A 20,872-nucleotide genomic window follows, 5' to 3' on the forward strand; every position below is an offset into this window, starting at 1 on the left:
AGGGCTGGGGAAGGGAAGGGGTTCATAGGCTACTGCTCACAAGAGCATTTTGGTGCAAGGCACATGGGATTTGTGATTTGGGCTTGTAAAACTCAAGTTTTAGGAACATAAGCCTCAATACAGAAAATAAGGATAACACAGCTTACTAAGGGATGTTTTAATTGATGAAAGATGTAGTTGATAACATATACATTTAAGGGGTGTTAAGTAAGTCCCTTATAAATACAAAGTAAGCATTTTCTAGCACAGTGAATACATTTTTAGGTTGACAGACACACCAAACTCCATCATCCTGCCCTTCCCTGAGAAATTACCTGTGCAAATGGCTACATTTCCCCTCTATGGACACTTCAAACCAACCAGGGACCATATGTATCAAAAGGCATCTGATCTATGGGAAATACACGGATTTGGAAGGCAGAGAAATCCATTAGAGGTGTGGGGCTTTCCACCATAGTTCATTAGTCAGTCTGAGCACACAAGAGCTCTAATAGCTTGTATCCTGTGCACTAGGGAAATGCAACGAAAGAATGAACTTCCTGAGGAATTAATGGGCAATTATATAATTTGGTTAATCTCATGGGAAAGAAATCTAGAATTGAAAAAGGAAACAGAGTATGTATTTCTCTAGAAACAAGGAAAACAAACAGCAAAGGGTCTCAGCTGGCACCATTGGAGAGACCAGCTCCAGCAGAGGAAAAGAAATTGCACTGATTGGCATCAGCATAGGAGGTGCTTTGCAGCTGCAATGGCACCACATTGGCAGCTCTCAGCCACCTCATCCTCCTGCAGCTCCTGACTGATTTAATGTTTCACTCACTCACAAGTAAGAACCTAACCAAGGGCGTGCAAATGAAATGCATGGAAGCCTTGGGTGCAGGCTGCACAAAATCAGTCACATGTGGCAGAGATTAGCATGGGTTATGCAGCTCATTTAACTCTGGAAGTTGCATTCCTTTAGATTAACACCTTGCACAGAACAGAAGGGGAAAAAATCCTAAGGTTGCTTTCTGACACAGAAAACACAACCCCAGTGGGATGTGTAGGCTTTTCGTAAAAAATACAATGTAATTTGTACAGGTTTCCCTTAAAGTCAAGTATTTTTTAAAATGTAACAGTTCACTTATCTAATCTCAGGAAATTATTTTTAGTGCAAAGGTTATTATTAGGTACAAAGCTTAACATTTTGACAACAAACCCCTGCTCAAAGATTAGCCCTGCCAGCTTTGAAATTAAAGCATGCCATTAACTCAGCAAATGCAAACTTCTGCACTCAATGCAGAACAAAAAAAAAAAAGCTTGCATTTTCTATTTCTCATTTAGCTTTACTATTATTAAATTAAAGAGTGCCTTGAAAGGAGCAGGCTCTGCAAAGTACTCACCACCTATTTTGGATTCTCTTCAGAGAAAGTCCACGGGGCTTGATTACCTGGAAGAGAAGACACAAACTAAACATGCTTTACATCACAGCTTTTCTCTAAGTGACATTCTTCACACTCTTGGCCTCTCCTGTAAAAGCTACTGTTCCCAGTTCAAGAAAAACCAGAAATAGTCTTAACACGTAAAAACCCTCCTCCAGTTCTTACCCTACAATGGGAAACAGCTTTGCTGTGCATTTGCATTTTATTATTTGTCCTGAAATAAGAAACATTTCCATGCTTAAAAATGCACAGATTTGTCTTGAATTCAGACAGCAAACTCTTCTGATGTTCAATAATCTGTTGACACCACCCTTCTCACTTTAAATATTCTTTTGTAAAAAGTCATCTTTCAAAATAAGCAAGTATCAAGTTCAGATTCAGAGGGTTTGCTTGGCTCATACCACAGAATATTACTACACCAAGATGTAAAAACTGGAACAAAATAAATGAAAAATATGAGAGAGCCAGTTCCAAGTTTACTGCAGCCACTAAGCATTGCTCTGAAAGTTTAGGAATCACTTCTCTTTAACTGAGCACGTTTCTCAGGAAAAAGAACATAATAATTTGCATCTCATCAGCATCTGTCAGCTCTGAATGCTGAGGGTTCATCAGCCTTTAAGGAGTCACAGATAAGCACACCAGGAGCAAGGTTCACCTTCTCCCGTGATTCCTAATCTCTCAAAATCTGTGGATTAGAAAATCGAAAGCAAGTGACTTGCTCTGATTCCCTGTCTCACAGAGCTGACCATGATTTTCCTCCACCACCAAGGTCAAGCTCAGCTGGGAAGAATTCATCTTCTCCAATCCAATATATAAACTTCTTTTCTGTCAGACCCAGTAACCCTGTAACTTCTGCAAACAAAGTCCCACTGTGTTTGGCTCCCAGGTGCCTCCAGCCCACACTGACACACACGTGTTCTGCCCAGTGCCAAATCCCAGCCACAGACACGACAGACAAAGTCCCCCAACAGTTCTCCTTTGTCACTTCATCCCTACAAGCAGGAGTTCCTGCTTTTCATGATACCACTCACACTCATTTCCACTGGCCCTAACCCCTACAGATTCAGGGTTTCATTTTCTGCCCTTACAGCGAGCTGCTGCTGTTTCCTGACACTGCAAACTCCTTGTGCCAATCCTACAGCTTCTCTCCAGACCAAACACCCTTACACCTTCCCATCTTGAGTCCTGTTATTCAGATCCTCACTGGCCTTTTCCATTTTTTTTTACACTTTCTATCAGGTGCAGTGGCCCATGCAGGCTTTAGTACTCCAGCAATGCCAAAGCACCAGGAGATCCCAACACTGGACATGGAGTCCATCCTCCTGTTTATGGAAGCATGAGTCTGCTGCAGTTGGGGCAGGATGATGCTGGAAAAGTGATGTATCAGTTTTCAGTGGAGGCCTTCCAACCACCCCTGAGTATTCTGTAAAGCCAACCCATTCACCAGAGATAAATGCAAGCCCACACTAAAGGCTTTTGGTAAGAATGATGGATCCTCCAAGATCATCTTCTGGTTCTGTCCAAAGCTACTTGAAAATCAATTTTCTCCATCCAAGTACTTGTAGCATCCCCTAGTTTGGTGTTGCTTGAGTCTGCATTTTATCAAATGCATCAATAAGAATGACCCATGACCTAGGGTCCATTTTTGGAAATCCTCATCCAACATTACTCCTGAGCTTAATAAGTTTCAACAAAATTTATTTTCCTTAGTTATTTTTGCTGTGATTATCAAAACATCACCAAAAACTTAACTTGGAGGAGGATTGGAGTAAATCATATAATCTGCTCTTTTTCTATCTACAAGACTTGTCAGCCTGCTCCAGAGAGTAATTAGGATGGTCTGACATTATTTGTTCCAAACTAACCCATGCTGACTGTTACTCATAAGCACTCAGAAGATGACTAGATGGGAAATAATTTATTAACTTCCAGAAAAACACTGTAATAAAAGTCAGAGCGACTGCACTGCACTGCAATTCCATCTCCTCCTTTTAAAAAATTTAGCACTATATATTTTGCTTTTTGATTGTTATAGTAACCTCAGAAATTCTCCACAGGTTTTCAGAAGTAAACACCAAGAAGAAATTGAAAAGAAGTCAAACAGGCAGCTGAAATGCAGCTCCTTCTACAAATCACAAGAACAAAACAAGTGTCCCAGAAGTGAGGCCAGGGTATCCTGCCCTGGCAGGGGGTCACCAGTCACCCCTGGAGTGCCCTCTCCCCTGACCACTGGTGAGTGATGCTGGTTGAATGGCTTGTACTGAGCACCAGCCTTCCCACATGCACCTTCCCATCATCTGGGGAGCAGTTTCAAACAAATTTCCCTAAGGCCCAAAGAGCCTGGAAGGAAAAATAAAGACAAAGAGAAAACCCCTGAAGTGTGTGCCCCCTAATTGATTGTGTTCTTATTTTATCCTGGTAGCATCCTTCATCACTGCAGGTTTTAATTACACCAGTCTTCTGTCCCAGGAAGTAAATTCCAATAAATTTTCTGTTACCATGAAATTTTCTATTACTCTTGAGATCCCTAGGCAGGCACTCATACATGTTGCAGCCTGAGAGCAACAAAAACATTTAAGCTAATCATTTTAGATTCAACATCTTTTTGTGACAAAAACTTAGTATCCTTATATAACAGAGTGATGGATGTTATTTCTCCAGCTGCAAAACAAAATAACCCCAATGGAAAAACAAGATAAGGACTGAATTTGGTCAATGGCAAAATAGCAAACACAACCCACAAACTCTTTTAATTTCTCTTCTGTGTTGCTGCTACAAAATTGCTGTACTTTCCACATCCAGCAAGCCAAATAATGCAATATTATTTGGCCATATTTATATGCTCAAAGTAAATGGAATTTCACAGTCCAGATGCTGGATTTTGGCAACCCAAAAGACTTTCAGGGATGTCTGAAATCGTATAAAACCTTTCTTCCAACCTGCAGGAGTAGAGGGTAACTGGATAGCACACATTAATTTCTATGTTTACAGTTCATGCAGTATTCATATTCACTGACAATTAAAAGTATGCTATAAATGAATTAGCAGAAGAAACTCATGGCAGAAATTCAATTACAAAGCAGAATTAAAGGAAGAGATGTCAGAAACTTTTGGAGGCTGGGCAGGAAGAGGTGAGTGCATCAGTCTAGTATTTTCAGAGCTGCTAGCAAAAAGCTTAAGAAGACTGCTCCAAATAATAATGTGTAAAGATCCTCCTCCTTACAAGATCTTTTTTGAGAATACCAAGGTGACAAATTATTTTTTTCAGAAGACATTTTGACCTGACAGGGGTAAAACTCCCTGTGAGGGGTCAGATGTCCCCCACCCCTGCCTGCCCTGCAGGCATTGCAGCTCTGCCACTCCTGCAGAATCTTCAGACAGGCCTTGGCTTGCACCAAAGACACTGCAGACACCTTGACTTTTCTTTTGTCTTGTTTTTTCAAAGTGATTTTAACCCCATTCCTTTACTTTGAGTCACAGGCATTACATTTTAAGCAGATTTCTTTCTACTCAATGGAGAAGCCTCAAGTGCTGTGGCCATTTTTCTTGGTCACTATTTTACCCTGCCCTGTTCTTGCCTCCCTTTGCTCCCCTCTGGCTGATACTATCCTCCATCAATCTTGGTGCCAATTAGCAGTAAGGCCCTCCCACACCTCTGAGGTTCAGCTTTCATAACTGCATTAAGACAAATCAATACTGTTATTAACACTGCCACGTTTGTGGCTGGCGTGACCTGCCTGCAAACGCCGCCTGCAGCAGCACAGACACTCCCAGGACTGCATCAATTCTCTGCACTCCTTTATTTGCAATTTCTCTTTCAAGCAGCCTCTGCTATTTTATAAATAAGGGTTTTTTATCTTTTTCTTACAATGAAAGCTGATGAAGGCTTGTAGGACACAATTTTGCCATCCCCTTCATCTGGGGATAACAACACCCATGGACAGCCAAGAACTCATTGTCTTGTTGCCTTGCAGTTGGGCTCAATGATCATTGAAGGATCTTTACAACTGAACTGCTCTATTCTACTCTAACTTTCCTCCAGTTCCCCCCCAGCCAGCTCACTCATCACCCACTACTGCACCTCAGCTTTGGCTGCTCACTTGTGCACATGCTTGTGGATGCATGCAGACAGCACATGCAGCCCTGACAGCACTTGTGCTGGCTGACCAGCTGCTCTGGACTGTGTCCACTCACCCCTTCCTCCAATGCACAGTCTCATCTCACTCACATCTCACCCCCTCCTTCTCCCCATCTTTCACACCAGGCCCATAAGCCACCATGCCTGGAGCCTACCTCAACATACGATTCAACCCAGAATGCCAGGAAACTAACTCCCTGCAGAAACAGAGGCCTCTAGGTTCCCACATTCCAGCAGAGCTGTTGTTCACGCTCCATCAAGGGACAGTCACTACCCAAGAGCACTGCCAACCTCGCTCAAGAGAGCCCAGCTGCCATTGCAGCCCAGCACAGGCTCCTGGACAGGTTTTCCAGCCCTTCCTGACCTCCAGGGTGCTACAAATAGGGAATTAGACACTGATTAATGCAAAAGCTAATTCAAGTGTTCTCAATTCCCTGCTGTGGCTGCAGTGCAGAAATACCTTGGACTGTGCATCACCTGAGAGGCTGGTACTGCTGAGAGAGACTGATGCTGTGTCCACAGCATAAACTGCTGCCCCCCTTTTTCTGCCTCAGATTCCTCTAGTGGCACCTCTCCCATTACCATTTCACCAATATGCAATAATGCCAGAGCATGGAGGAAACACCAAGCACTGACAGGATCAAGGAACAGCAACAGGAAGGAGTTGAAAACATTCCTTGGAGGCCATGTATTGCTTATTTGGAACACCTTCTACACCTATTGACTGAGCAGCTTCAGCAGGCTCCCAGGCTGCTTTGATTTCACATGCTGTAAAGCAGCCTGCATTTTTAGCAGGTGTCCAAATCCTGCCAGCTCTCTGCCTCCAGGGTTTCCCTTCTGCAGTTTACTTAGACAATCTTCCAGCATAAATTTTTGCAGCCTGAAGCCTGTTGCTGGTTCTTACATCTGCTCACAATGCCATCCTGACACTGCTTGGTGAATTTAACCTCTAAGAGTGAAGTGAAACACAAAGCCAGGTCCACCCCTCAGTAGGGAAGAAACAAAGAATTGTGGATGTAGTCATACAATAGTTTGGGTTGGAAGGCACTTTTAAGGTGACACAGTCCAATACCCCTGCAATGAGCAGGGACATCTTCAACTAGATCAGGTTGCTCAGAATGCCTTCCAACCTCACCTTGAATGTTCCCACAGATGGGGCATCTATCACCTCTCTGAGCAACCTGTGTCATGATTCACCACTCCCATAGTAAGAAACTTGCTCCTTGCATTAGTCTACAGCAACCTTCCTTCAGTTTAAAACCATCACCCCATATTGAACCATTAAAAAAACAAACAACAAAACAATCTAATTCCAAAAAAACCCAAACAAAACACAAAACAAAACAAAAACAAACACCAGCTTAAAACAAAAAAGAGTGGGTCAGCTGGGGGATGGTGGTATAATCTCTGCCCTGTTTTCATTCTGTTTCCCTTAGCAATTAGTCTATTAGATAAGTCAACAAGTCCTTGAGAGCACACCAAGATATTCACCTGGCAGTTCAAATTAAACTCTCCAAGTGAGTAAGAGACCGACATCTTTGGAAGGCTGTGACTTATGCTCCTGCTCAAGCAGGAACATCACATCTTAATTGTGAGACATCAGAGTTGGACTAACAGAAACCACAGAAATCCTACCAAATGAATACATCTATTGCCTTAGATTTTTCCTGTGGGATTTTAGAAAATGCTCCATGCTGCCCTATACATGCTCATTGCATATCTGCTGTGCTGGAGCTCTCCTTACAGCACAGAAATACTTGGAGCAGACCCCATAAAGGTGGGACCTACATTTGTAGCTTAGGTCTGCAATGACTAACTGTTCCACACCTCCAGCAACCCCATTCTGAGAATTCCCAAAGGTTTATTTATTGAACACAGCTGCAATGTGGTAGTTAAACCATTGACAGCCTGAAGCCTTCTGTAGAAGAACCTTATCTCTGACTGATGTTATCATAGCAAGTGGAGATCCCTGCCAGATTCAGTGAAAGAGCAGGGAAATCAACAGAAGCCAGAAGCTTGTGCAAAGGAGAAACCTGCATGCTAACCTGGCCTTTTATGAAACACATCATGGGCTACTCTGCCACAATTCATCTTGGTGGAGGCAGAAGCAATTCCCCTGACCCAAATTTCCAGACTGCATTTCTGCATTCTATGTCAGTTTTGGCTCCTGTCCCTCCTGACTTCCCTTACTGAATCACAGAGTTGTTTAGATGTTGGGGCTTTTTTTCCCAAGAAGACTATTGGCAAATGCCACATACTGCCTGATTTGACTTGCACACTAGCAGTCAGCCTACAGCTGAACAGCGTACAGGCAGTTGGGGACAGAACAGTGCCAGTTATTTACCCTATTTTCTCCGAAACTTTTTTTCCAATACAATTAACTAAATTGTGCAATTACACATTCATTGGCCAGGAAGTTTCTCTCTTCCCCTTTTTAGCCTCCCTTTCAGTGGCACTTCCCTGCTTCACAGGATACTCTAAACTAAACATTACGTTCAAGTTACACAATAAAGATTTGGGAGTGCTAGAATGAATGAGGAAGGTCATGGGAAGGGAGGTATCTGCTAAAATAAGATTTGCTAAGCAGCTACACAGGACCTAGTGTCAACTGCCTTTTAATTACAGGAGACTGTAATTTATATTAGCTAAGATACCGGATGGAGGGACATAAGAGATCAATAGTTGAAAAAGTTCAAACATTTTCCACGGACTGAATGAAGCCTGAATTATTTCAAAACACAAATTATAGTGATATAAGCTGTTATGGCAGAGCCAAGGTGCCTCACATAACCTTAATCCTCTCTGCATATTGAGGTTCTTTTATGCTACATAAAGCCACACTCCAGCTACAGAATATGCAGCTGGATTTAAATTAAGTTTATCACAAAGTAGTGCTCCTGGGCAGATCATTTATTCATTTAAAAAAAAAAATCTACTCATTCTCATCTTTATGAGGGGAAAATCACCTTGGAAGCAAAGCAAAAACCAGATGCCCCAGTGTCTCATTAACCTCCAGAGAGCTGGAAAAGCAATGTTAAGGGCAAAACTTCCAGCACACATCAATCACAGTTTCAGAGGCTGTAAAACATCAACTTCAGGTGACCAAGATTTTTCTAAGCTGAGGGGTCTCCTCAGCTCTGCCAGGACAGGCAGCCCTGCTGCAGCCCACAGCTTTCCTTGGCACAGATGGGTTCAGCCAGCAGCAGGAACACAGCTGGGCAAACTCCTCCTCAGGACCCACAGGGACACCTGGGTGACAGTGCTGGAAATCTCTCTTTTTTCTCAGTGGGAGCCATGACCTGTGGGAAGCCAAGCTCCTGGAGAAGTCTGACTGTGACCACCTTGATTGATTTGTGACCTGTCACCGCTGCTACTCCAGTCAGGGATTTTTTCCCTCTCATTTCACCCACTTCTGACTACCAGTTAAGAAATGGGTTTAAATGGAGGCTGATATCATGAGCAGGAGCCTGGCATCTCCATGGCTTGATGTGGGCAGCAGGGTGAGATGGGGAGGAGAGGAGACAAGCAGTGTCAGACTGGCACCCTGCAAGCCCCACAGCCACAGACAGACCCTGGCACGGGGATGTCACGGTCACAGACAGAGATGGCAGTGCTGGCTGGCCTGAGCAGCTCAGCCTGCAGCCCCAGTCTGCCCCAGCACCTGCAGATCTTCCTCAGGCCCTGCTGCACTCCAGCACAGGCACTACACAGGGAGAGTGCTTGCTTGGAAAGCAGCAGGCACAGCATCACACCCCGTGGTGCTCACATGCCACTCACAGTTCATCTTTCTGTCTAAGCCTACTCCACCTCAAGGCACACTTCTCACAAGCTCCTGAGGAGCTATTAATATTCAATAGTCAGCCTGGACTTTTGCATCCACACAGCTTAAGAATATCAAAACTTCCACCAAAATGTTTCTGCAATGCTTTTATGGAACTGAGCAAGCAGTGCAGAGCGTTTTTGCTAGAAACATGTCTCCCCACCAAGCACAAAAAGCCATCAAACCCATCAGTGACACATAGAAGACCCCAGCACCATCAGGGGCATGAAGCATCTGGAAACAAAGCTGGTACAGCTAATTGAAAATGCCCCAACACAAATGGGACCAACCAACACCTGGCTGTGAAGCCCCTGGTGCCCAGAAGGTGATGGCTCAGCCTAATGCTGAGGAAGATCATCCTTGAATGTGCCCTGCAACAAATCAGAGCTCTGGAAATGGCCAGAAAGTGCACCTTCATTCCCAAACTGTGCCTTCTGAATTACACTCATAAAAGCAAGCACTCAGTAAATCCAGATGTTTCTGGTGCTATCAGTTCAGAACAGCTCACCTCACTCAAGGCTCAGGACTTCTGTGAAGCTACAGCACACACCATGTGAGCAACCTGCCAACAGCCCCCAGCAGGGACCATGAAGGACAGAGGACACCAGGACACCAGGAGATCTGAGAGAAATCACAGTTGGTGGGACTGAGCAGATCAGATCTGGCAAACCCCGTGTATACCAAGACATTGTGTCAGAAGAGAGACAGGGATATTCCCCCCCTGTGACAGGCTCAGCAATTGCATCTTTCCTCCACTCTGGACAGCCCAGTGGTACCTCAGCAATGGAATATCCTCCTGCAAAGATTCCTCTCTTCTTTGTGACTGGAGTCACAGATTATTCAGGCTGAAACTACAAGCTGCTTTGGAGGGCTGTTCATCTGAACAGGCTGAACAGGATGAGACGGACTCTGCTCCCTTGTAAATCCCACTGGGGTCAGAAGGTTTCCCATGGGGACAAATCTGGCTGGGAAATTCAGCCTGCAGGTTCAGGGAATCCTTAAGGAGATGGGAGAGGAGGGCTAGAGAATGAATTAAAATTAAAGCAGGATCTTTTCCTATCTCCTGAGACAAATGCAGCTCTTTGTAACAGAACTTTAGGGCCAGATTTAGGAATGAATGCCATTTTAAGAAACGTAGCACAAGGAGAACAGAAAGTTGTGGCCTCAGTCTACAGAACTGAATCTCATTTACTTTCAGACCATTAGCACCACTTCAATTACCCTCAGCTGGAATGAAATCTAATTTCCATTAAAAAAAAATTATCTTTTGATGCATCACCTGATAACCCTAGAAGAAGCCCTGGCTGGTCCTGGCAGAGCTGCTGCCTGGGATGAGCCTGGCATGGAGGGGCACAGTACCTCAGGCTCACAGTTGTTCCCTGGGGGACAGGCACATGCAGTGACCAAACTCTTGACATCCAGAGAAGGGGCTTCAGCCATCACTGAGAGTGCAGCACCCAGTGAACCATCCCCAGTCAATGAGCAGGGGAACCACTTGAAATGAAAAGGTCTCCCACAACTGATTTCAGCCAGTTTGCTTCACATCAAGCTTAAGCCAAGGGAAATAATTCACCATGGGATTTGGGGAAATCAGGCTTCTGACATCAGGGGTGGTCTTGGTCTGCCATCCTCCACCTGGATGCAGCCATCTAGGGTTCATTGCACAAAGCCACTAGACAGGCTGGACACAAGCACATGCTCATTCCCATTTAAATGGTTCTGACTTTCAGAAACACATGTGATTCCACGGCTGTCAGATACCTGTGTTTCCAACCCACAAATGTTTCACTTGGCATAAGTGCCTCCTTTAATAAACTCTTACAACAGGAGCACCCATTTTCTGGAAAGCCTCCCAGAACCCCTCTGAAGCAAAGCTGACATACATGAGCTCAAGAGCAATGAAACTCAGTCCAGCAAAAATCATGGTGACTAACCATGGAGGGCCTTACATGCTGACCCCACTTTCTTTCCCCCTGCCCTGTACAGTAGCTCCAGCTCTCTCAGTACAAGAGCTTTAGGAGGGTGGACACCAGGGAGGGGATATCAAGACACAGGGGTATTGACTGTTGAAAAAGAATCTTTAACTGGAAGCTAGAAGGAAAAGCAGAAACCCCAGTTGTTCCAGGACAGTGCTTTGATCACCCTGCAGAGCACCATGAAAGGCAGCTCCTGTGATACCCACAGGCCAGGCCCCTGCTCCAAGCCTAGGTTTCAGCTGCTGCCTTTCCTTCAGCTCTGGCGAGGGAGAATACAGGGTTTTCAAGCATCTTCTAACACATTGAACAGATGTTGCTTCTAGGCCCTTTCCTAAGCACTACAAAGTATGGTTGTTTTTATTTTTTGAACACACATTTCATAATAAAAATTGGTGGTAATGGTTATGCATCCACAACATCTTCCCATGTAACTCCCACTCTCCTCTCACACACAAGCAGCCTTCATCCAGCAGCCCCAAACTGCTCTACAAAGAAAAGTCTGCTTCTCCCCAGACAAATTTCAAGAAAGTGATTGTGTTCGGAGAGACAAAATTAGCCTGCTAAATAAAAAAAAGCTTTATTTAAGAGCAGAAGGAAAGGATGCCCTGCAAATGCTAACTGGCTTTGACAGTGGCTATCTGCACTGTGACCAAACCAGCGAGCTTTCTCCCCTCGCACAGTGGGCGAGCTGCCAAGAACAGAGCATCCTGCACAAAATGCCCTTCTGAAAGAAAGAAAGAAACCTGAAAAAAATTCCTGCTGCCTCCAGCAAGGAAGAGCTGCTTTCTGCCCAGCCAGGCTGGCTGCAGAGCAGAGGTGAGTGAGGAGTGTGGAGGGCTGGCGAGGACGGCTTGCAGCACACCCACGCTGGCTCCCAGCCCTGAAGGCATTTCTTCTCCTCCCTCCTCCCACCGCCGCCCCCGACTATTCTAAAATGACTTTGCATGAGCCACACGCCAACTTCTAAGCACAAGGCATCATGCATTTCCTTACTCCATGCCCGAGCTATAGCATCCATCACGTTTTTATTTTCAAGAGATGACAAGAATGTGGGGTTTACACACAAGGGACACACAAGTGTGCACGCTCCCACTCCCAGACCATTTGTGTGAAATGCTTCTTGCACTCCCATTGCTGGGAGGTACATGCCCAATGCTGGTATGCTGCATGGTTGGGGAACCAAAAACAAACCCCTTTGCCACTCTGACTAGTCCAGAGGCTAATTCATTACGATAAACCCATTGTCCAAAACAAAAACATTATTTAATTGCTAAACCAGCTGCCCAAGTTTAGCTGTTGCTCTTGGCAAACATATCAGGATCTCAGTATGCCTGTTTTTCAGCAAGTATCTCTCTAGGTGCAAGCCATGCCTTCCACCCTTGAAGTCTCTGAGTGTCCCTGTCACCAATCCAGTGTTTTCCAGCCCAAGTGGATATTTAAAGGGATACCATCAGCTTAAACACCTCTCTGAGTACATTAAGATTACAGCAACTGAAATACTAGCAAGAATCCTTTTTTTTCTCCTAGCTGAGAAATGTGCAATTATGCAGCTGTACTCTTCCCCATCAGGCAGCCTGATTTCCTTCAAAAAAAGAGGGCAGAAAAAGAAAAATGGTTAAAACATATTTGAAGGAGTCACCAAAAAAACTGGCAGCAGGTCTCAAAGGCTGATGCCTGAAGTGCATGGAAGTTTTCTTGCTGCTTTTTCAAGTAGATTGTGCCACTTTAGACAGGCAGCTTAATCACTGGGAGATACATTGCATGAAATGGAAGTAAAAGGCTGGCCAGGTTGTAGCTGGCATCTTTTGAATGGAATGCTGCTTGGCACGGGTTTCCAAGTATCTCAACTAACATTGATCACTAGGGAGAATCCCTTAAACTACTTGCTGCTTTCTTTGATTTTAAAAAGATACACACGTACAGGACAAGAAACACTGAAACAACACAAGTACCACTGCCATTTCTTCAACACTGATTACTCACAGGTATCTACAAACCTACTCTGCAAACGATAAGCGGCATTTTTAAAAAATAATAATAAAGGCATATTTCATGCAGTGCAATCCAGAAGAACTGCAATATTTCTTAGATTAAGGCTGATCTGCTCTCCCCCCCACATCCCCCCAGCCCTTGCCTTCTAATTCCAGCACAATCAGAGCAGGAGAATGCATAATTCATCCTGTGGTCAGCCCTGTCATCATGGGTCTCCCAGTCATTAAGCAGCACCAGACTTCCAGAAAGGTCACACTTCCAGGATATTCTGCTGAAAATTCTCTCTATCCACTGCAAGACTCTGAGAGGTAAAGTAAGGAGCTCCTCATGGAGTATTTGCCCCCACTGTTCAAGGATCCACAATTACTTTGCTAGCAGAGCATGACAACAGGCAGAGATATTTATCTGGGTAAGTCGAGAAATGCAGAAATCAATGGGTTAATTAGCAGGTTAGCAAAACAAAACCGACTTGTGGAACCTTTTATGCAGCAAAAGACTGATGAAATGAAGATAACTGTTTGCATTTGTTATACTCTCCGGCTGGTAGAGGATTATCGGAGCAAGGGAAATTTTAGGCACTGATTGAAAAACAAGTTGTGTTCATTAAAGCTAAATTTCAACAATTTTGCAAAAGCAAATCCTTTCATTATCCATGGGTAGGATCCCACAAAATACAGTAACACTGTTAACACAATATAAGATAAACCTCTTGCCAAAAGAAATTTAACTTCCGTCCAAATTAAGCTCAATTGAGATGCAGATGTTGAACACAAACAATTTTCTAATACAGATAATGAACAAAGAAACTGATCTCACATATAGACATTATGGAAAGCACCCTAGGAACACGATGGAAAACACATTCAGAAAACAAATTCAAAAAAAGTCTGCATTTCTTCCATTAACTGGAAAACACATTGCATTTGCTCCTGAATCTGACCTAAAAGTCATGCTTGAAGGAAATTCCAGCAGTTCTTTGGAAATGTGTGAGATCCTCTTCCCATGAGTATCAGTGCATCTTGCACATGCAAACAGTGCAACATCACTGCTTAATTTCACATCACTAAAAGGAAGTAAAAAGCTCAGTGATACAGGATTTTAATTCACACTGCCCCCTTGATCTACCAGCATTCATGTGTCCCTCATGTCAAAGTAATCAACACTCAAAAGAATGTTGCCTTGCTTGTCAAAAAATATAAAATGACAGTGCATGCGCATTTTTATTCGCAACGTTTCTAAGCCCAGATTATATGCTTTTTTTTTTTTTGCTTTTTTTTTTTTCCCTTTTGGTGGAGTCATAATCCAAGTTTAATTTTGCTTAGGCTACAAATTAATCTCTATCCCCAGCTCCCAACAACTGGCCCAGGTTGCTCCCATGCCCACGAGCTCGGGTGGTAGAATGGGGGCACCACAGCACCAGCTGCGAGCAGAGCATCGCCTGCATCGGCAGTGGCAGCCTCATCTGAGAGTCAGAGAGGTTTGTCTACACAAGTTCCTGCCGGTGCAAGCAGCCAGCTGCAAGAGCAAACCCCGCTCCAGCACCGTGGCAATTCCCTGAACAGACTAAGCTATGCCAACAAAAGCACTTTTTCTGCCAGCAGAGCTGACTCCTCAGCACAGCTCCTGACAGCGTTGCAACAGCCACTCTATAGTGGCACCCATTTTTTCCCCTTACAGTTTCCTACACTTCCACCTCTACACAGAGAAAGGCAAGAAACAAAGAAATGCAGAAAATAGGTGTGAGGATGAGGTGATGCGTGTCCTGCTGGCTGGCCAGCACCTCCTCAGTGAACCTAAGGAAAATGTGAGATGATCTGCCTTCTTCCCCAAGCCCCACTGCACTACATGAAGCCAAACACACTCAGATCCGTTCACATGAATCAAAGGGTTCCCAATCCAAGCACCTGAGAAGAGTTGAGGGGTCAGAAGCAAGGTAGATACTCGGCCCTAGAACAAGCAGCAAGGCTCCTCATGGCTCTGCTCCCTGGCCAAAAGTACCCAACAGTGCTGGAGGACCCCATGCAAGACAGCATTTAATCAGTGGATATCAGTGGCTGCCGAAATAGTCCCCCAGCCTTTACTCAAATTTCATCTCAGGCAAGAAGAGCTTTCAAACCTGAAATTACGACAAACGGTTTCCATTAGGAAAAACGGGAAATATTTTGGGGAGGGAGTGATTGTTTCCTCCTTTCTTCCTCCCACAGAGAAAATTTTATCTTCCTACCAGATTTTCACTTGCGAATGGGATTACAGGACAATGCTCAGCTGCAGTGCTTGCCTACAAGCATTCCTGTGAAAAAGCTCAGGATTTTGTCACATAGGTATAAATCACCCAGCTATGAGCAGGAGACACAGACCCACTGAGCACTCAGCTGTTTTTCTCAGCAAACTTTCATTCCTGATGATGCATTAGATGACCTTTTCCCAAACCGAGCAGGAACTTATTTATATAGAAACTTACTTGTCAATTCACTTGCCTTGTTTTATTTCTTATTTCTTGTAATTGTCCCTACTTCAGCTGCTAGTGTGTGCTGGAGCCATGTGCTCCAGCAGGTCCCCCAGCAGCCTGATACAAGCCCCGGCTGGCAGATGCCTCTGCTGCCACAACCTCGCAGGAATGGGGTGTCCCCCTTTGCTCGGCTTTCAGGGAACTGGGGTGACCTTGGCCGCAGCCATCCGGCTTCCAGCACAGCCCCAGACATCTCCCGGGCGAGCAGACAGACAAAAAAGCCGGCTCACCAAAGGCAAACCAGTATTTTTTAAAGGCCGTTTGGGAAGGTTGGCAATAGGAAGTCCGGGTCTGTAGGAGTTGACTCAAAGGCAACATTCATGCGTCGGGAACTTCTCCGGGTAAACCATTAACCACCATAAAGCAGAGCTGCGAAATGCCCCTCACCATCGGGGAGGCTCCCGCACAGCCGAGCGCACACGCGGGCTGCACGGGGCTCTGCGCAGACAGATGTACAGATATCCATACACCGACAGACGCACAAGGACACGGCTACACACGGCTCGGGGTTTTCTGAGGGCAGGGGAAACGCTGGCAATTCCCAGTGCTCGGGGCGAGGCGAGCGCTGCGCCGCAGCCCCGCGGCGGCAGAGGGGATCCGCTCGCATCCCCCCGGAGCGAAGAGGGCGCCTGGATCCGCTCCGCATCTCTGGCGGCGAGCGGAGCAGCGCCCCGCTCCGCGCCCGCGGGGATGGAAGAGATGCGCGGAGAGCCCCGCGCCCGCAATCCAAGCGGGACGGTTCGAGCCCTCTCTCCCCGAAAATACCTCCGCCAAAAGCCAGAAATCTCCCCCTTCCCTTCAGCTTCGCTCTCGGCCAGTCCCCGCAGCAGGGAGAGCGCGCAGCCCTCCCGCAGCCCTCCCGAAGTTTCCGCGGCGCTCCGCGGGCGGCGGCGGAGCGGCCCCGGCGCCTTACCCGGCTGGCGGAGCGGGGTCCCGGGCGGCCCTGGAGCGGCGGCGGGGGCGCGGCGGCTTCCTGGGAGCTACAACTCCGCGGCGGCGCCCGGGCGAGCCGCGCGCCTGCGGAGCGGCGGCGAGCGGGGAGGAAAAGAGGAAATGAGCGGGAGGCGCATTGGAGGGAGGGAGGGGGAGGAAGGAGCCGTCGCCGAGGGACCAGGGAGAGCGAGGGACGGAGCGCAACTTCCCCGGCGGGGCAGCGGGCGCGCCGGGGGGCGGAGCGCTCCGTTCCGCCGCTCCGCGGCCGCCCCGCGGCGTGCGCAGCGCCGGGCCCTGCGCAGGGGCCGCCCGCCGCCTCTCCCGCCGCTTCCGCCGCTCCGGACACTTGGTATCGCCCTGCCCGGCCCCGCCGGGGCCGCCGCGGGCAGGAAGTGCGGGGCCGGGGGAGCGCGCAGAGCTGCGCGCCCCGTGGGCTCCCTGCCGGCACCGCGGGCATGGGCAGCGGGCAGGGAAAAGTTCTGATTTTTGATGTTGGAGAGTTCCCCCCCACACCCACCCATTTTATTTTTTCCTGGTTTTTGTTTTTTTTTTTTTTTTTTTGGAGGGGGGGTGGGGGGTGTGGGGGGTAGAGTGGTGGGGATGTTACTGTGTTTTTTACCCCCAAAACAAATAAGGGAACTCCGGACAAGGACCTCTCCCGCTGCTCCAGACCCCGCACCATCCTGTGGAGCGGCGGGGCGCATGGGGACGGAGGGAGGACGGCGGCAGCAGTGGCCGCTGGAAGCGAGCGCAGGGAGCCCACGCTTCCCGCTGAGCCCGGCAATGGGACAAGCGCTGCCACCGCTGCGCCCCATCCCGGGCCGGCAGTGCCCCAGCAGGGCGGGGAGCGGCGCAGCTGAACTTGCTGCCGTCGGCTGAGCCCGCACGGCTGCCGACAGGCGCCCACCCTTCCCTCGCTGCTCCGTGCAAGACACGAACTTGCAGAGCCTCTCCGCGTACCCCATCGCAAAATGGAGGGGATCTGGGGATTGATGCTGATCTGCTTCCTGAGGGAGGTGATTGGAAGCGTTGCTCAGAAATATGGCATGTAGCACAAAGAAGTGAATCTTCCTGTTAGCATATTTCTCCCCGCCCGCCCCCTCCCAGCTCCTGCCCAGCACATTTTCAAATCAAAAATATATGGAGAATTTAATGTAGTTGTCACTGTGCCTTATCAGTAGCTTTCACTCTACCTCCCCTTATAGGAGACACCATAAGCACATTCAGTGCTGTCTTGAGATAAGAACTGAATAGAGCTGAAATCAAGGCTACACCAGGAAAACGATACTAAAAGATCTAAGTGACAAAACGGGGATGAGGGGGGGAAAACAAACAGAGAAATGTCATCACCATCAAAGCAGTTTTCAAAGCTTATCTTTGCAGTAAGTCCAACAGATTTTCATAGGGACGGGGGGAAAAAACCCATCCAAACAAACAAATAAGAAATACACAAAGAAACCAAACCTTTCACACGTACTCCAAAGCTGGAATACCTTGAAACTGGATACACTGATGCAAAGAGAAGAAACTGCTACAGAGATTAAAATGTTACTTAGCAATAACCACTTTTTCCAAGGCCCTTCAAAAACAGTTGAACCATTCTGCCAGTTTCAAAAGAAAATAACAAAAATGTCAGCCCAAGGAAAAGAACAAACTTGGAAATTAAAGAACCTGAACAGTTTAAACTAGAAGCACTCAACCAGGAGCACATAATGGGAAACTCTGTCTAACCACCGGCGTTCATGTGCTTGAAGCTGGGTTCTCCTGGCAGGAGATCTGTGGGTACCCCCTTGATTTCCCAGCACACCCGTCCCTGTGCCAGCGCTGGCAGGACTCCAGGCTGGCGCTGTGGCTCTGCTGTGCCTCTCCGGCCAGGGCGGTGGCACAGGTGACACCACCCACCCAGGAATGGGTGACACAGAGCAAGCAGCTGCTTGAGGCCTCCTCAGTTAAATGTGCTCAAGCCCACTTTCATTGTTAAATGAAAGGTTTCCTGCTGTGTGGCACTGCCCTGTGTCCTCTGGTGGGCAGGTTTTGGGATGAGACCTGCAGCCATTTCTGAGGCTCAGGTTCAGCGGGCATTGGAGCTCTGAGAGCTGAGTTCTGCGTGGGGAGATCCTCGGGTGGGTCTGTGCTGCCCTGCACCCGGCTCAGCACAGCTCTGAACTCGGTGTCTGAGGCTCAGGGACATTCTGTGGTCACTGGGTACTCACTTGAGAAGTGCCTGCAGCTGCTGCTCTCTTTGAGCCCTCTAATGTTCTGTGTACTATCCCACAAGAAATTTCATAAACACTGAAAACATTTCTGTATTCAACAACGACTGGGGAACACACAAGATCCAGACGAGGTGTTGCTATCATTTATGCCCAGCTTCTTTCTCCAAGAATTGCAGCTTTCCAGCATGCAAGATGGTTCAATCTGGATAGACAGCCAACCAGAGAAATACCACCAAAATATCAGCTGATTTAGAGTCATAATGCTTGCTAATGATAAATTCCTGAGTTGCAGAAATCCCTGAGGAAATGAAGAAAAATGGCCATAGAAAGATGACAACTGCTCACAAACAATCTGAGATAAAAAGATGCACATCCACTCCTGCAATGAGTTTCTGAGGGCTGCTTCTCCCTTCCCAGAAGAGCAATGGAGCTGGTGAAGGATCTAGAAAATATATCTTATTTTCCAGAAATAAGAAAATATTTCTTATTTCTGAGGGAGCTGAGTTGTTTAGCCAGAAGAAAATCACTTATCACTTCCTGCAACTACCTGAAAGAAGATTGTAGCTAGGTGGAGGTTGATCTCTTCTCCAGGATTATAAGTGGTAGAGTAAGAGGAAATGGCCTCAAGCTGTGCTAGGGAAGATTTAAAATGGATGTCAGGAAAAATTTCTTCACAGAAAGCATTGTCAAGCACTGGAATGGGCTGCCCTGGGTGGAGTCACCATTCCTGGAGGTATTTAAAAGATGTGTAGATGTAGCATTTAGGGGTATGGTTTAGTGGTGGACTTGGCACTGTTAGGTTAATTACTGGACTTGATGATCTTAGAGGTCTTTTCCAACCTAAATGATTCTCTGATTCTGTGAAGGCATTTGCAAAATTGGTCCCACTGGGTACATTTGGCTTATTTGAAGTTCTTCTTTTGAGGGTGTATATTTATTAAGCCTATCTGTAATAATCTCATGATGATCCAGCATGGACCTTCACAAACTTAAATCCACAACTATCCTGACATCTCACCTTTTGTTTGATTTTTCTTTCTGCTTTTCATTCTGTTTCCACAGTCAGGAGTAAGAAACAAAGGGAGATTAAATTAGATTCATTTGCATCATTCCAACTATGCTGAATTTGAAGATAATGTGTGGACATTTTTTTTGCTGTCTGGGGTTTAATTATCAAGGGATTAGATGGAAACTAAGGTATTTGAGGTGTGTGGCTTTTTAAATTTCTTTGGTAATAATGTGAGCTTCATAAGGCTATTGCTAATCTTGAATTACTATCTGCCTTCCTGTGGTTTGCCATGATTAACTGGAGGAAGAGATTAAAATGGTATTTGCCTTTTTTGAGCAGTTTATCGACTTGACCTGGCCAGCCCAGCACCAAAAAAGCGAAGGAAGAAAATTCTGGCAAGGATTAAAGACTGAGGTCCTCTTTTCCCATTGGTCTTCTGATATCTGGCATGATTGTTGGGATGGAAAGTGCTGGCAGTGTCCTTGAAGGTGACAAGTTGCTCCAGGCTCTGCCAGGCATCTGGCAAGGAAGATTGTTGTGGGTCAGGCTGTCTCTGACCTGCCTCTCCAGAAGAGCCAGGGCTTGTCTCCTCTGCAGACAGTGACAGCAAAAGCATGTGTTCTGGCTTTGAGCTGGGGAATGATCATCCTGGCCATCCCCTCACCGTGGTCCTGGAAGCACATGGCACTTCCCAAGGGAAGCTTCTGGTCAGCAGTTTGCCTGGGAAGGAGCTCCTGCCTGGCTGGGCCATCTGCAGAATAACCTTGCAGGAGGGGTTGGAGGAGCAGCCCTGAGACCCTCTCCCATCACTGAACTTCCTCACAATGTACATTTGATGAAGAAGAAAGCAATGTTTCA

General features: G+C 46.5%; 1 protein-coding gene across 2 annotated transcripts in view; it reads right to left on the reverse strand.

Moving 5' to 3' along the window:
* The window catches only part of HPCAL1 (hippocalcin like 1), a 62,938-nt gene extending 45,844 nt beyond the window's left edge, over positions 1-17,094 (reverse strand). Inside the window, exons 1-2 of one of the 2 annotated variants that reach the window (XM_056487045.1) lie at positions 16,770-17,094; positions 1,383-1,429 (exon numbers count right to left, since the gene is read on the reverse strand). The gene's annotated coding sequence lies outside the window, so the exon portion shown is untranslated. The remainder of the gene's footprint in view (positions 1-1,382; positions 1,430-16,769) is intronic. The other variant, XM_056487046.1, reaches the window with a different exon arrangement.
* Between the last annotated feature and the right edge of the window lie 3,778 nt (positions 17,095-20,872).

The sequence above is a fragment of the Oenanthe melanoleuca genome, chromosome 3, assembly GCF_029582105.1.
Source record: "Oenanthe melanoleuca isolate GR-GAL-2019-014 chromosome 3, OMel1.0, whole genome shotgun sequence".
Classification (NCBI taxonomy): domain Eukaryota; kingdom Metazoa; phylum Chordata; class Aves; order Passeriformes; family Muscicapidae; genus Oenanthe; species Oenanthe melanoleuca.